The sequence below is a fragment of the Schistocerca cancellata genome, chromosome 3 (genome assembly GCF_023864275.1).
Source record: "Schistocerca cancellata isolate TAMUIC-IGC-003103 chromosome 3, iqSchCanc2.1, whole genome shotgun sequence".
NCBI lineage: Eukaryota > Metazoa > Arthropoda > Insecta > Orthoptera > Acrididae > Schistocerca > Schistocerca cancellata.
The window spans coordinates 945,090,565-945,104,189 of NC_064628.1; positions in this window are offsets into that span (position 1 = coordinate 945,090,565).

Here is a 13,625-nt window from a genome sequence, read left to right on the forward strand (position 1 = left end):
CACCTTAAAATAAACGTACCAAATATATCCAAAGACAAGCATCTCACTGAACTTCTTTCAACATTTATGACGGTTACAGTTTTTTCACTTGTGTAAAACTTGAAAATTGAGTAATAGCTCTACAAATTTTGATGGATAAAAAATATTTTTCTTCATTTTGGGTAATAAAAATGGTTAATTTTTCCTATGGCATTGATTTGTGCTTAAATTTTTAATTCTGTGTATCTGTTAAAGTACTAAACTGCACGAAGCTGATTCCATGCCAAAATAGTTTGAGCAACCCTGCTCTACTCTAATTGTTCCATTTACACTGTATTTATGAGCATTTTCGGCTGTCAGTCTTGAAAAATAGTAGGAAATTGGTAGAATTACAATGGGTGGTCGGAGTATTTTCAGAATTTGCCATGAAATCATTAGTTTATACACATTGTATCCGAAAAGGGCAGTTAACGGGACCCTGGTGAAGCTTTGATAGACCTAGCTAGCCAAACATGGATCACAACGCGCTTTCAACAATGGAACTAACTTTGAAAGAGTGTATGTAAAAGAGAATAATTTGGCAAGGCAATTATGAACTGGGAGTTCAAACATTGAAACACTGACAGGAAAGATAGAGGAGATAGTGGGTATGATCGAAAGGAGAAAGCTGGAGGGACGAGGTGGAAAAGAGATGGCAGTGGCTACAGATTGTACTGGGATGAAAATGAAGAAGGAAGACAAAAGAAGTGGGAATTGTTGTGCGGAATTGTCTAAAAGAAGAGGTTCCGGAGATAAGAGACGTGACAATGATAACCAGAATAATGACCAAGGTTAGGTACGGAGTGGATTCAGGCATATGCCGCTCGAGCTGACTTTGCAGCTAAGAGAAGGAAAAATTTGTGGGAGAACTGTAGATGCCGCGTGAGATTAGCGGAGCGGTCTAAGGCGCTGCAGTCATGGACTGAGCGGCTGGTTCCGGTGGAGGTTCGAGTCCTCCCTCGGGCATGGGTGTGTGTGTTTGTCCTTAGGATAATTTAGGTTAATTAGTGTGTAAGCTTAGGGACTGATGACCTTAGCAGTCAAGTCCTATAAGATTTCACACACATTTTTAGAACTGTAGATAATAGAATAATAGTCATGGGACACTTGAATGCGCATTGAGCGAGTGACAGACAAGGGTATGAAAATGGAGTTGGTAAGATCGGAAATGAAGAAGGAAAGAAAATGCTGCATTCCGACAAGAGAATTGGTTTAATAACAGATAACTGGTGATTTCGGAAGAAAGAGATCCACAAAGTAACGTGGTAGAAGAGGAATCTGGCGCACAAAGCTTTGGTTGATTGCATCCTCTATTGCTAGGAAACGAGAAAGGCTGTAACAGATTGAAGGTACTATCATCTGAGGCCTTGGATGGTGACTACCGGCTACTGGTGATACGCCTGAGAATCATGGAGGAAGAAGACAGAGAACCAGGAAAAGAGAGTTAGAGTATAGAAACTAAAGGAAAAGAAAGTCAAGGAAGAATACCAGAATATTATAAGGGAAAAGTTACCACAGAATGAACCTAAAACAGGAGAAGAGGAATAGGGACAACTTAGTAGTGTTATGTTAGATGTTGTAGTAGTTGTATGCGGAAGGACAAGTGGTAGAAAAAGGTGAAAAAGAACACCATAGAGGAATGAAAGAGTCAAGGAGGTAGTGGAAAGAAAGAACAAGGCCTTCAGACAGTGGTTTCAAGAAGGAACGAAATTACCAAGAGAGGAGTGTAGGAAAAAGAAGAAAGAGTCAAATAAGACAGTGGCTGAGGAGAGAAGAAAGTGCATGGAAGAATAGATAAAGATGGTAGAGGAAGATAGCAGAGGAAGTGAGAGAGTACTATATGGAATGGTCAAAAGTAAGAGGAAAGGTCTCAGAGAGGATTCAACAATGATGGATGAACACGCAAATTCAAATGGTCCGGCCGAGACAGTGTCGCTAAACGTGTGCTTTGTTTTGTTTCCTAAAACCGATCAAGAGAGCGATATAAAAATTGGACACATGATGGTAGTAAGAATCGACCTCGAGTCAAAGGCAGAGCGGTCTCTTGCTCTACTACCTACGCTATGTTACCTTGCTTTTCCGCGCGCCGGATTGGCTAACTTCAATGCCAATTAACTCGGAAACGGCGCAGCGTATGGAGTTATCTTCTACACTTACCTCTCAGCTCAACGTATCCTGTAACAACCTTAAAAGCTTTTCAGTCTGTTTTTGACCACAATGTGATACTGTTCTCAAACAACACGATTATCTCACAAAGCGCACATACTATAGATTCTCAGGAAGTAAAGAAAATAATACCTCATTACTTGTAGCAAGGCAATAATCCATGAGAACTCAGGAGTGTGGGAAAAGTTTGAGTCTATAACACAATGGATGGAAAAGATAATGTTCGCTCAGCTTACTGTTTAGAAAATGTGGGCAACTTATGCGTTTGCATTTTGTCCCGTGGAGGCACATCCTCGCAAATCTGAAGACGGGGTAATCGCAAGTTAACTGTCCAGAATATCTGAAATAATCTATACATTTGCCTAATAGTCACCACGGCAAGTAACTGAAAAATTTTCACCTGATTTCTTCATCGTTGTTCAAATTCTACACCAGTTCAAGCAGCACCAGGGGAAGAAACTCTCACTCTCCTCATAAATCAAACAGAACAGCATTCGACGAAAAGTAGCAACAGACCTCCGAGCAGGTATTGTAACAGTAAACAAAATTTCGAATGTCCATTCAAACTGAAGAGGCTTCGTTGTCCTACAGCCGCGAAAGCTTGTGATTGGCTGATGGCCAAAACCGACCTCCAAAGATGAGGAATGGCTGTACACGCAAAGTGATATGCCTATTTCGACTAATCGAAGCTGACTACACGCAAAAGACTGCAACGATGTTGGCGCGATTTAAGTAAACGAAAAATATAGTGAGCAGAAAATGAAATTCCAAATGAACAGGCAGCTTCTATAACGTAATGTATGATATCCTGAATTTATTTTTTCTGTAATACAACACGTCCTTCATGATCTTAGTTGTTTCTGACCGCTTCCACGGCACCAGTGTTGCAGTATACGACGTTTACTAAATATTAGAGGAGAAAAGTGTTTCGAATTGATGTTAAAATAAAACTTTTATAATAATACTTTAATTTCGTTTATTGTGTGGAATACCCTGGTATCCGGACATCCTTGAGATTTTCACCACAGCCTCCTAGATGCACAAAGAATCGTCGAAGTATTGCCACACATTACAACTGGATAAGAGGGACAGCAGGCTGGAGTAACAAACAAATGACACACACGCCATGCAACGTTAATTAAATTCCGCTGCACGTCACACTAATCTGCTAAGTAGCTTACGGCCGCAGTGGAAACTCCATTTCGGTATTACGAAATCTTCCCTGATTACAGTCGATGTAATTGTAGATGCAGGTTTCGTATTCGCCATACCTTTGTTCCCCATGATAGGAAAATACAATGGGCATAATGATAACGGAATTAGTACTTTCCCTTTGGTAATTGATTCTGGTGTACTCTTGCACCTCCGTTATTTTGATTACGCTGATTCCGAACTCCGATACCAGTCACGTGAAAGTAGCGCACATGCAAGCAAATAAACAGATTTATATTTTGATAAAATAAATGTGAATGAAGGCTGATTAGAAAATTTATAAACAAAGAATTAACGAGTGAATAGAACACGAAAAAAACAAAGTATATGAATAAGCAACACATTACAGAGAAAATATTTCAGCTACTGAGAGGAACCCCTGAAGAGATTAGGAGTGTGACAGAAGGAAACCTGTGAACTTGGATTTAAGTACTTGTTTATCACTCGATTTTTTCAGTTCTTTTGGGTGACAACTGAAAACGAAACACACTGGGTAGTACTTACTGTTCTGTACACTGCTTAATCAGGTATTATCCATGTGAATGTCGCTTTTTCGCATAGTGTCACCAAATGGATGTCGATATTTCTTCCGAATGAGACAGTATTGTTGCCCATAAGTCCCACGACTGAATATGTGTACAGTGACGCCGGAGTTAGGATCCTGAGACACCGGAACAACGGCAAACAGGAAGTTAGCGAACTGACGTTGTTGCCTGTCTGACCGCCTGTTTCCAAGATAACAACGTTCTTGGTGAGCGCACACAGTTGTTCGAAATACCAAATCAACCGAAAATGCAGACTGGGAGTAAGCAAAGCAAACAAGCCTTGGTGTTCCATTGTCAGAAACAGTGCACAAAGCAGCGTTCTGTTTCTGCACAAGATCGTGAATGTGATACGTCCAAGAAAACAGTCCACTAATAATTTAAAATGATCAACATCAGTGACTACCTGACCTCCTTCTGACAACAAAATTTTGCTTTTACGGAAATTCCGTGTCAGAAATTGTATGGATTACGATTTGTTGCCGTTATACGTTAATCTGTCCTTTGAAAGCAATGTCCTGCTGTTACTGACTACTTCATTAGCTACGTTATTTATACTGTACGTTCCACATTCTTCCCAATAACACTCGCCATCTGCCATGATAATGTGTTGTATGTGAGAATAAGTACGAATGTTTTACAACACAGAACCTAAATTTTCGGAGTTTTCTCAGTAATACTTCTCCGTGGCGCAAAATATTTCTTCTAGCGTCTGTCAACGAAATTTCATACGCAGATAGGTGAGATTTTCTCGCTTAATAAGCCAATATATGACGCAATGCACTAACTTTCTCTGGATTACCTGAATTTACTGTGTCAACCCTGTATACAAAACATCCTGCACTGACGAGGAATGTTGAAAAATTGGTTGAACGAAGGTTCTGTAGGACACGTGTCGAGGGATAATCGCAGCACCTGTCAACATAACTGAATCGCTCGGATGGTTCTATAGAAACGAAATGAAACTTCACGGGTTGAGAGAATGTTTGATGTCATATCAGTAATTACGGAAACGAGTCAGGCTTGCAAGGAACGTGTTAGTATGAGACCACCCACCACTATGACGTTGCATCGCCTCTCATCAGGATGCATGCACTGCTTCGGCTGTGAAGGCTGTCATAAAATAATTGTATCCCTTCTTGAGGTAAGCTAGTCCACAACTGTTGGACTGGTCAGGATAGTGGCACTAAGACGGAGTTGACATCCACACTGGTCCTACACACCTTCCACTGGGAACAGGTCTGGAGGTCTTTCTGACCATAGGAGCAGACAGTTTATGGAGACACGTTGTTGTCCTGACGAGTGTTGTTCTGTTGGAAAACACCACCACGATGGTACCACATGAGAGGTGACACATGAGTAAGCAACATGTCCTTTATGTATATTTGTGAAAGCAGTGTTCCCTGAGTGACTACCAGCCGTGACCTGAATTGATACCCGATGGTTACTCACACTGTGACCCCGGGAGTGACACCACTGTGCCTCTCCAAAACATCACAAAACTGGGATCTTTCTACAGGTCGTCGCCTTACTAACTGACGATTCAAGTCCATTATAGTCCATAACCACAATTCATCGCTGAACACAAAGCGCCAATCAACAGTCCGTTCAAACCCAGTAACAGTAATACTTTCAATTCAGCTCTTTCTGTTCTGGTTGTAAGGGAAGCGTACAGATATGACTGTAATGCCTCATTTGCTGCCAGTCACCAGTGTCAGTGGCGTGGGATAACCTAGAATGTTGGCTGGAGACCATTACTTCTTCCCAGATGGCAGGCGAAGAGTTGAAGTGATTTCGATGTGCTTGTTGCACAGTACGGTGATCCTCCTTTGCAGTGTTCGACCAGAACCTTGAAACAGAGTGTCCCTGCCCTGGCGTTTCCACACATTCCATCACATATCACTCCCATAGTTGGAATGCTCCACAAATCTCGATATTTCACGATTCGACCATCAAGCCAAATGAAGACCCACGTTGAGGCCAGTTTCTAACTGTGTCAGCTGCTAATAACGGTGCTTCATATGAGTATGATGCATCACCGTGTCATCTTGAGTGATGATTGACGCTACGGTCGCAGGTCAGCCTCGGGCATGGATGTGTGTGATGTCCTTAGGTTAGTTAGGTTTAAACAGTACTAAGTTCTTTGAGACTGACGATCTCCGCTGTTAAGTCCCATAGTCCTCAGAGCCATTTGAATCATTTGATGACTGAAAATCTGATGTTGTTCACGCACGTTATATAACATATCAGGCCTGGTAACAACACTACACACGAACAGCACTAATTCACTCTGGTGGTGTCCCGCGCGTCACAGAGTTGGAACTCCAATAACTTACATATCCGACGATGGTGTGTACCTGTACGAAGGCATATCAACATCCGACCACGTTTTCTAGGTGATTCACGTTTTTGGTCAGGCATTGCACATCCCTCTAGGCTTCTTCCAATGTAGCTCAATCTGGGGTCTGATTTTGCTACAAATAATTTGATGTTATCATTCTATTATGCCAGTATACTTCACCCAGCAAGGTTATTACTGAATATTTTGTAGCTGACATCGTTTCCAGTGAAACACTCGGTGACTGTGTTCGTGACCGCCAGACCTCGGTGGGAACTGCATTTATTGCCATCACTTATGCGTCACTGATTTCTTCGTGTGAGAATCAACAAGCTTGCTAGTGGTTCAGAATCCTCATTGAACTTAGGGCCTCCACGTAACAGGGTAACAATCCGACTCTAAGAGGGGAAGTAACGCATTTTTATGAAATGACACGATACCATGTGATGTTATAAATGTTCATACACTACAATAATTTAGCGCCAAGATAGCCTAACAACTACACTACTGGCCATTAAAATTGCTACACCAAGAAGAAATGCAGATGATAAACGGGTATTCATTGGACAAATATATTATACCAGAACTGACATTTTCACGCAATTTGGGTACTGATTCCTTGAGAAATCTGTACACAGAACAACCACCTCTGGCCGTAATAACGGTGTTGATACGCCTGGGCATTGACTCAAACACAGCTTGGATGGCGTGTACATGTACAGCTGCCCATGCAGCTTCAATACCACAGTAGTGACTGTCGTATTGTGACAAGCCAGATGCTTGGCCACCATTGACCAGACGTTTGGAATTGGTGAGAGATATGGGGAATGTGCTGGCCAGGGCAGCAGTCGAACATTTTTTGTATCCAGAAAAGCCCGTACAGGACCTACAACATGCGGTCGTGCATTATCCTGCTGAAATGTAGTGTTTCGCAGGGATCGAATGAAGGGTAGAGCCACGGGAAGTAACACATCTGAAATGTAACGTCCAGTGTTCAAAGTGCCGTCAATGCGAACAAGAGGGGACCGAGACTCGTGGCACCCCATACCATCTCGCCGGGTGATACGCCAGTACGGCAATGACGAATACACGCTTCCAATGTGCGTTCACCGCGATGTCGCCAAACACGGATGCGACCATCGTGATGCTGTAAACAGAACCCGGATTCATCCGAGAAAATGACGTTTTGCCATTCGTGCATCCAGGTTCGTCGTTGAGTACACAGTCGCAGGCGCTTCTGTCTGTGATGCAGCGTCAAGGGTAACCGCAGCCATGGTCCCCGAGCTGATAGTCCATACTGCTGCAAACGTCGTCGAACTGTTCGTGCAAATGATTGTTGTCTTGCAAACGTTCCAATCTGTTGACTCAGGGTTCGAGAAAGGATCGAGACGTGGCTGCGCGATCCGTTACACCCATATGGATAAGATGCCCGTCATCTCGACGATTGCTGGTGATACGAGGCCGTTGTGATCCAGCACGGCGTTCCGTATTACTCTCCTGAACCCACCGATTCCATATTCTCCTAACAGTCAGTGGATCTCGACCAACGTGAGCAACAATGTCGCGATACGATAAACCGCAATCGCGGTAGGCTACAGTCCGACCCTTATCAAAGTCGGAAACGTGATGGTACGCATTTCTCCTCCTTACACGAGACATCACAACAACGTTCCACCAGGCAACGTAGGTCAACTGCTGTTTGTGTATGAGAAATCGGTTGGAAACTTTCCTCATGCCAGCACGTTTTAGGTGTCGCCACCGGCGCCAACCTTGTGTGAATGCTCTGAAAAGCTAATCATTTGCATATCACAGCATCTTGTTCCTGTCGGTTAAATTTCCCGTCTGTAGCACGTCATCTTCGTGGTATAGCAATTTCAATGGCCAGTAGTGTATAACTATTATAGATAGTTTTAGCAAATTAATGGCATCATACCGGAAGACTGTAATAATTTGATGAAACAGGCGGAATAAATGTCTGTAACACTCATGCGATCCGAACTCAGAAATTCATTATGTGGGACCATGACTAGTAGAGCAATGCAGTGTTTGACGCAACCATCGAGATGAAGATATGACTGGCTGCTGTTTGCAGTGGTGTAACAGAGTAAAAACGTGCAATAAACTACATTTATTTTTGTAGTAAGCAACGACTACTACCAGGCCTCGCTCAAGAAGCTTGTCGTCCTCAGCTATCCCAGCGTTTTGCTCCAAGTTTCTGTTTCCCTGGATTTTGTAGGTGCAACAGGACTACTCTTCAACAGCCTCACAGAGCTTCCAGTGTTACCCACCTGATAATTTTTAGATGTCATGAGAAGCAAATACCCTACAGCAGTCTCTCAACGGCTGGTGCTATCCTTTAAGTTCATCTCACATCTGACAAGTTCGCGTCGATAAACATGACGTGTAAAGTCGTGTCGACTAGGAAGTACCCAGTATAGGGTGGAAGTTTCTTCAATGATACGCCAGGTGGTATTTTGTTCATTGTCGAATTGTGAAGAACGGTATCAAACATAAAATTCTTGAGACTTCCACATTCACCTCTTGACGTATTGCTTGTTGGGAGTCTTCTTGAGCTTTATGTCTGACGATTGGTCAGTGGCTTTTCTGGCGTTTTACCAATACGAGCAGCTTAAATTACCAATTTTTCTACCTCCATTGTTGGTGGGAGAACAGAGTTCAACAGTATTTTGCGCACTGGCGTTTTAGAACTTCTCCGTGATCTTCATCGGTGTAGTTCTTTCCTTGTTACCTGCAACGGTCGTTCGCAGCAGCGGGGAAAAATGGTCTCGACTTATCTAGTCACATTTTTGTGAAATTCGATGCATACTCTTAGAATGTGGCTTGGCAGTTTCCCTCCATAGTGAAAACCTGAATATCGACGAGTCTTATCACAGTTTCAAGTGACAACGTGTGAATTATGACAGTATTTACCAAGAAAAGATTCTTACTCGTTGGTGTCTCAACTGCATATAACTTCAGCACACAGGCACGATTCCGTTTGTCACCAGCAATGCAAGGTGAAACTTTGACAATGGCAGCCACTGTTGCTGACGAAGCGTCAGAGAAACCACTGAGTGACGGTCGGTCAAAGATCGAGAGAAGAATGCCTCCGGGAAGCAAAAAACGCCAAATTAACAACGGCACTGTAGTCTGCTGCCGGTAGATAAAGACGCCTTGCTCTGTCAATTAGGGGGACCGTTGATATCGATCCGAAGATTTGAGTCTCTTTTATGACATGCCTTCGTCTGGCCCTCCGAAAGGCAATTATCGTAACATTTGTTACGTACATAGTTTTACAGAAAATCCTCCTGTGCTAATAAAATAGAAATCTAATTTAATACTGAATATTGATCCACAGTCATTGCCTACGGTTTCTTTCTAACACTAATATTCAAGTGCCTGGGTGGAAGCAATTAAGTTACAAGGTGAATGATGCATAAGAAATGTTTCTGTGAAGAGGACAAGACTGTTAGGCCCGTTGATATGACAACAGGACCAAAAATGTCACCCTCAAATGATAAGGTACCCGTACGACTTTATGGAAACGGAGTTTAGAGAGATAAAGGCCCGTTGTAAATGTCTCCCACGTTAGTAATTAAGATTAGCGAGAACAGTGCTGTAAGTAACAGCTTATTAAATACGAGCACGTGTCCGTCGTCGGGTGCCTGACTTTGAACCCTCGCACCATTTGACTTGCGGGAATGAGAGCGCGGCAGACGAATTGCCAGAAGACTCGGGGCAGGAATTTAATATGGGTGCGGCGGGCAGGTTAGGCTGGTGTGCGCACGCTCCGGTGGGCGGCGTGCGACCGCCGTCTCTGGGGGAATTCCCAGCAAATTACCTCCCCTCCCCCTCCCTCTCCCCCACATGCGCAGACGGCTGCCTCCAGCGAGCGCTTTGATCACGGCGGATTCCCCAGCGATCCCATCAGGCGAGCCTCCTCGGTCAGCAGCCATTCATCCAGCGAGGCGGTTACGTACGACCACCACTGTGCAGGCGCGGCTGTACAAGGTGGCAAAGTAGTGCTTCCTATGTTCCTTCTACTTCATTAAATACGAGAGGCGTTCAATGATGAATGCAACAATTATTTTTCTGATAGCATGCTCCTTTTATTGATGATCTCATTACACTCATCCTTATGTCTATAAATCCCTATTTTTCAACATAAACTCCGTTCAATGCGACTGCTTAACATGACCTTACTGGACAGGCCTGTATGCATGGTATCATTCTAGTTGTCGACGTCGCAGGCAACTTCTTGCTGCATCACTAACCTCCACATCATCCGCATACTTCCACCCGTGGAGTGCATACTACATTGGGCCAAACAGATGGAACCCTGTTGTCACATGTCGGGAAACCTAGCGAGCACACACCTTTGAGCACCGTAACTGGTGGACGAATGTGTCAGCATTATAAACACAGACGTCTAATTGTGCAGTGAAGTGTTTCATTGGGGTCCGCACATTCCAGCATTGCAGGAGCCAGAACTGTGTGCCTCCCTGCCGTCAAGCTGGAGATCGTATTTGTTTGGGCGACGTCGTTATGATGATGACAGCCACCTTGCCCAACCACTCACCATCCTTTTGTTCACTGTGAGGTCTCCGTAGACATTCTATAAATACATATCTGCAATGCTCTGGTTTTCCGCAAAAGAAACTCAGGTCTGTGCTTCGAACGCACCTCTGTCTCAAACGCCGTTTTGAAGGCTACGTATAGCGCCAGCGCTTGTCGGAATTTCATGAAACTATAGGGGCTGAAGCGGAAACATTCCTCCATGTCCCACGATAAATTCCGCATTTTTTCCACCAAAATTGGCAGAGAAAAATAATGTATTGCCTCGCTTCTTGAACGCCCATCGTAGTAACCTCGAATTTGGCAGACTTCCGAAAACCTTCTTCTACAGCCCACTCCAGTAACTGTGTCCTACATCAACACATGACAGGAGTGGGTAGCCTGGGAACTGTCTACAGCTCGCTGTAGTAACAGCGTCCTAAATCAACAAATGATAGCACTACTTTAGTTTAGAAAATGGCCGATAGTGAAAAACGCGTAAGACAGCTGAGCCGCGTATCGACTCGTGCTACACCCTGTGTTAAAATCGCGTTGGTTTTCCTTTTCTTCCCCTGACTTGTTTGTTTGATATGTTGTCTGTCATTAAGTCGCTGCTTGGTTGTCTTTTCACTCTGCTATCGATATCTGCGTTTTTGCTTCCGGGAAACTGCTATGGAGGAAGTGAGATATTTGACTGGTGTTAACTTATGTGGTGGCGCGGAAGTAGGGGCGTGCGCTGAGAGAGTGTGGTGGACACGGGAGGGCAGTGTGGCTCTCCAGCGCGAAGCAGGCGTGGTCGGTTGTAGCGAGTCGCCACGTGATGTATGTCGGTTGTGTATAACGAGCGGGTCGAGTTGACGGGAGAGCTCCCCGCGGGTTGGTTGTATACAGAATCGCCCCACGAGTAGTTGCTGTTCATTTTCACCTTCGTGGGACGTTAACAAGCTTCTTTAAGTTCTCCGTTTCAACACACGAATTTAAAAAGAAGACACCCAACATGAAGGAGCGGTCACTACCCGTCAACGTTGCAGAGAAGACGTGAACTCCGGTGACAGAGCGTGTTGTCGCGTGACCGTGGCGTGTTGCTTACACTGGCGACGCGTGCGCGGTCGGATGTGTGGATCCTTGCCATCGGAGGTCGTGCACTGCCTGTTCGAGCATAATTCCAAGTTAAGTTAGTCGAAGGTTTAATCATTAAGTAATAAGTTTGCGTAACCAGTGTCTCTTCTGCCTTGTGGCCTCCGGCGACCGGGTTTCCTGTCCCCGGCACCGGTGTAATTGAAGACAGTGACCTTTCCTCCTCCTCTCCTTACTGCCCGATGGGAGGTGTAGTTTTGGCAGTTTAATTGTTTCGCTATTCTGTCGTGTGTTATGAGTAAATTCATGCTTCTTGTTGGTTGATCATGCGGTCCCTCATTCAGGACTGTGTGGTATTATGTTTCCTTGCACGAGGTTAGCTCTAATTCTGTCAGCAAATTAAGCCATCTTATTTCAAGTTTTCGCTGGCTACAAGTCGGTGCGGTGACCAGCCTGAGAGTGGCAATTGTGTTTACGGGCGTATTTAAATTGGTCAGTATTCTGCCTAGCCTGAGCATCCCTAAGTGGGTGATTTGTGGCCGCCTTACACGGGCCCGTCATATCTGTTATGTTCTAGTGATATTCCAGGACACTTTTGTTTAAAAACTTTTTTAAACTCCTTCATTTCTTTAGTGCCATTAATCGTGTGTTTGCTGAGACCTCTGATTTTTTTTAATGTCGGTGTTGGTAGCTTCACTACCTCACCGTACTTCATTAACGAAGTTCTGTATTTACTTTAGTAGTATGTTGACTAATGTTCTTTAAATTTTTTTAAAATTGTTGTATTGCTATAAATTACTTGATTGCCGTTAGCGGCGTGTCTGGAAGGTTGTTGTTTGCCGTACTGGTACTTTTATTTTTTAAAGCATTTTTTTAAATGTTGTATTGCTATAAATGATTTGATTGCCGCTAGCGGCGTGTTTAAAAGGTTGTTTATTGCCGTATTGTTAGTTTCTGTAAGATATAAGTGAAACATTTGTGTGTGAAAATCTCGACAGTAAACTATTAGAAATTTGGCCCCGTTTCCCAACTTATGGTGTGGCATGTAGTAACCGTAACCACTGTGTGTGTCAACAGCGACTTGTGATTGGATTCCGTACTGCAGAAGATGATATACACAATCGTATCTTGAAATGTTGTTAAAGATGTATGAAGATGATACAGTGGATGTTAGCAGTGTCTGATGATGGGTCAGTCACCGTAAAGAAGCTGGGGAGCGAGTGCAGTTGGCTGACGCAGCGCGGACCCTACACTCGGCGATTGCAGTGACTTCACGCAGACTCTGCCGTGTGGACCAAACCGTCCGCCATTGCACCATCAAACTTCCAGCTGTTCGGCCCATTCAGAGAAGCTCATCATCAGATGCATCACTTTGAATTTGCGGAGGAGACCTGGAAAAATTCTCTGCGCCGATGGCTGAGGAAGCAGTACCAGGATTTTTACCGAACAGGTGAAAGTTGTAAACAAAAATGGTGATTATATTGAAAAATGAATCGTGAATAATGTAGCTGTTTGTGAAATAAAAAAAATTGTAGACGTTGCTTTCTCATTGTTCTTTGTACGTATTCCTGTTTCTCAGTTGAGCTGCTAGGAGACTAACCCCTACGTCTGCAACCATACTCAGCAGGTCATCTTTGTTTATTCTTACTTTATTTCCGTGTGACTGTGGGGCTAGGATGGTCTGGCAGTAAATAACACTCCACCATACATCCAAAACA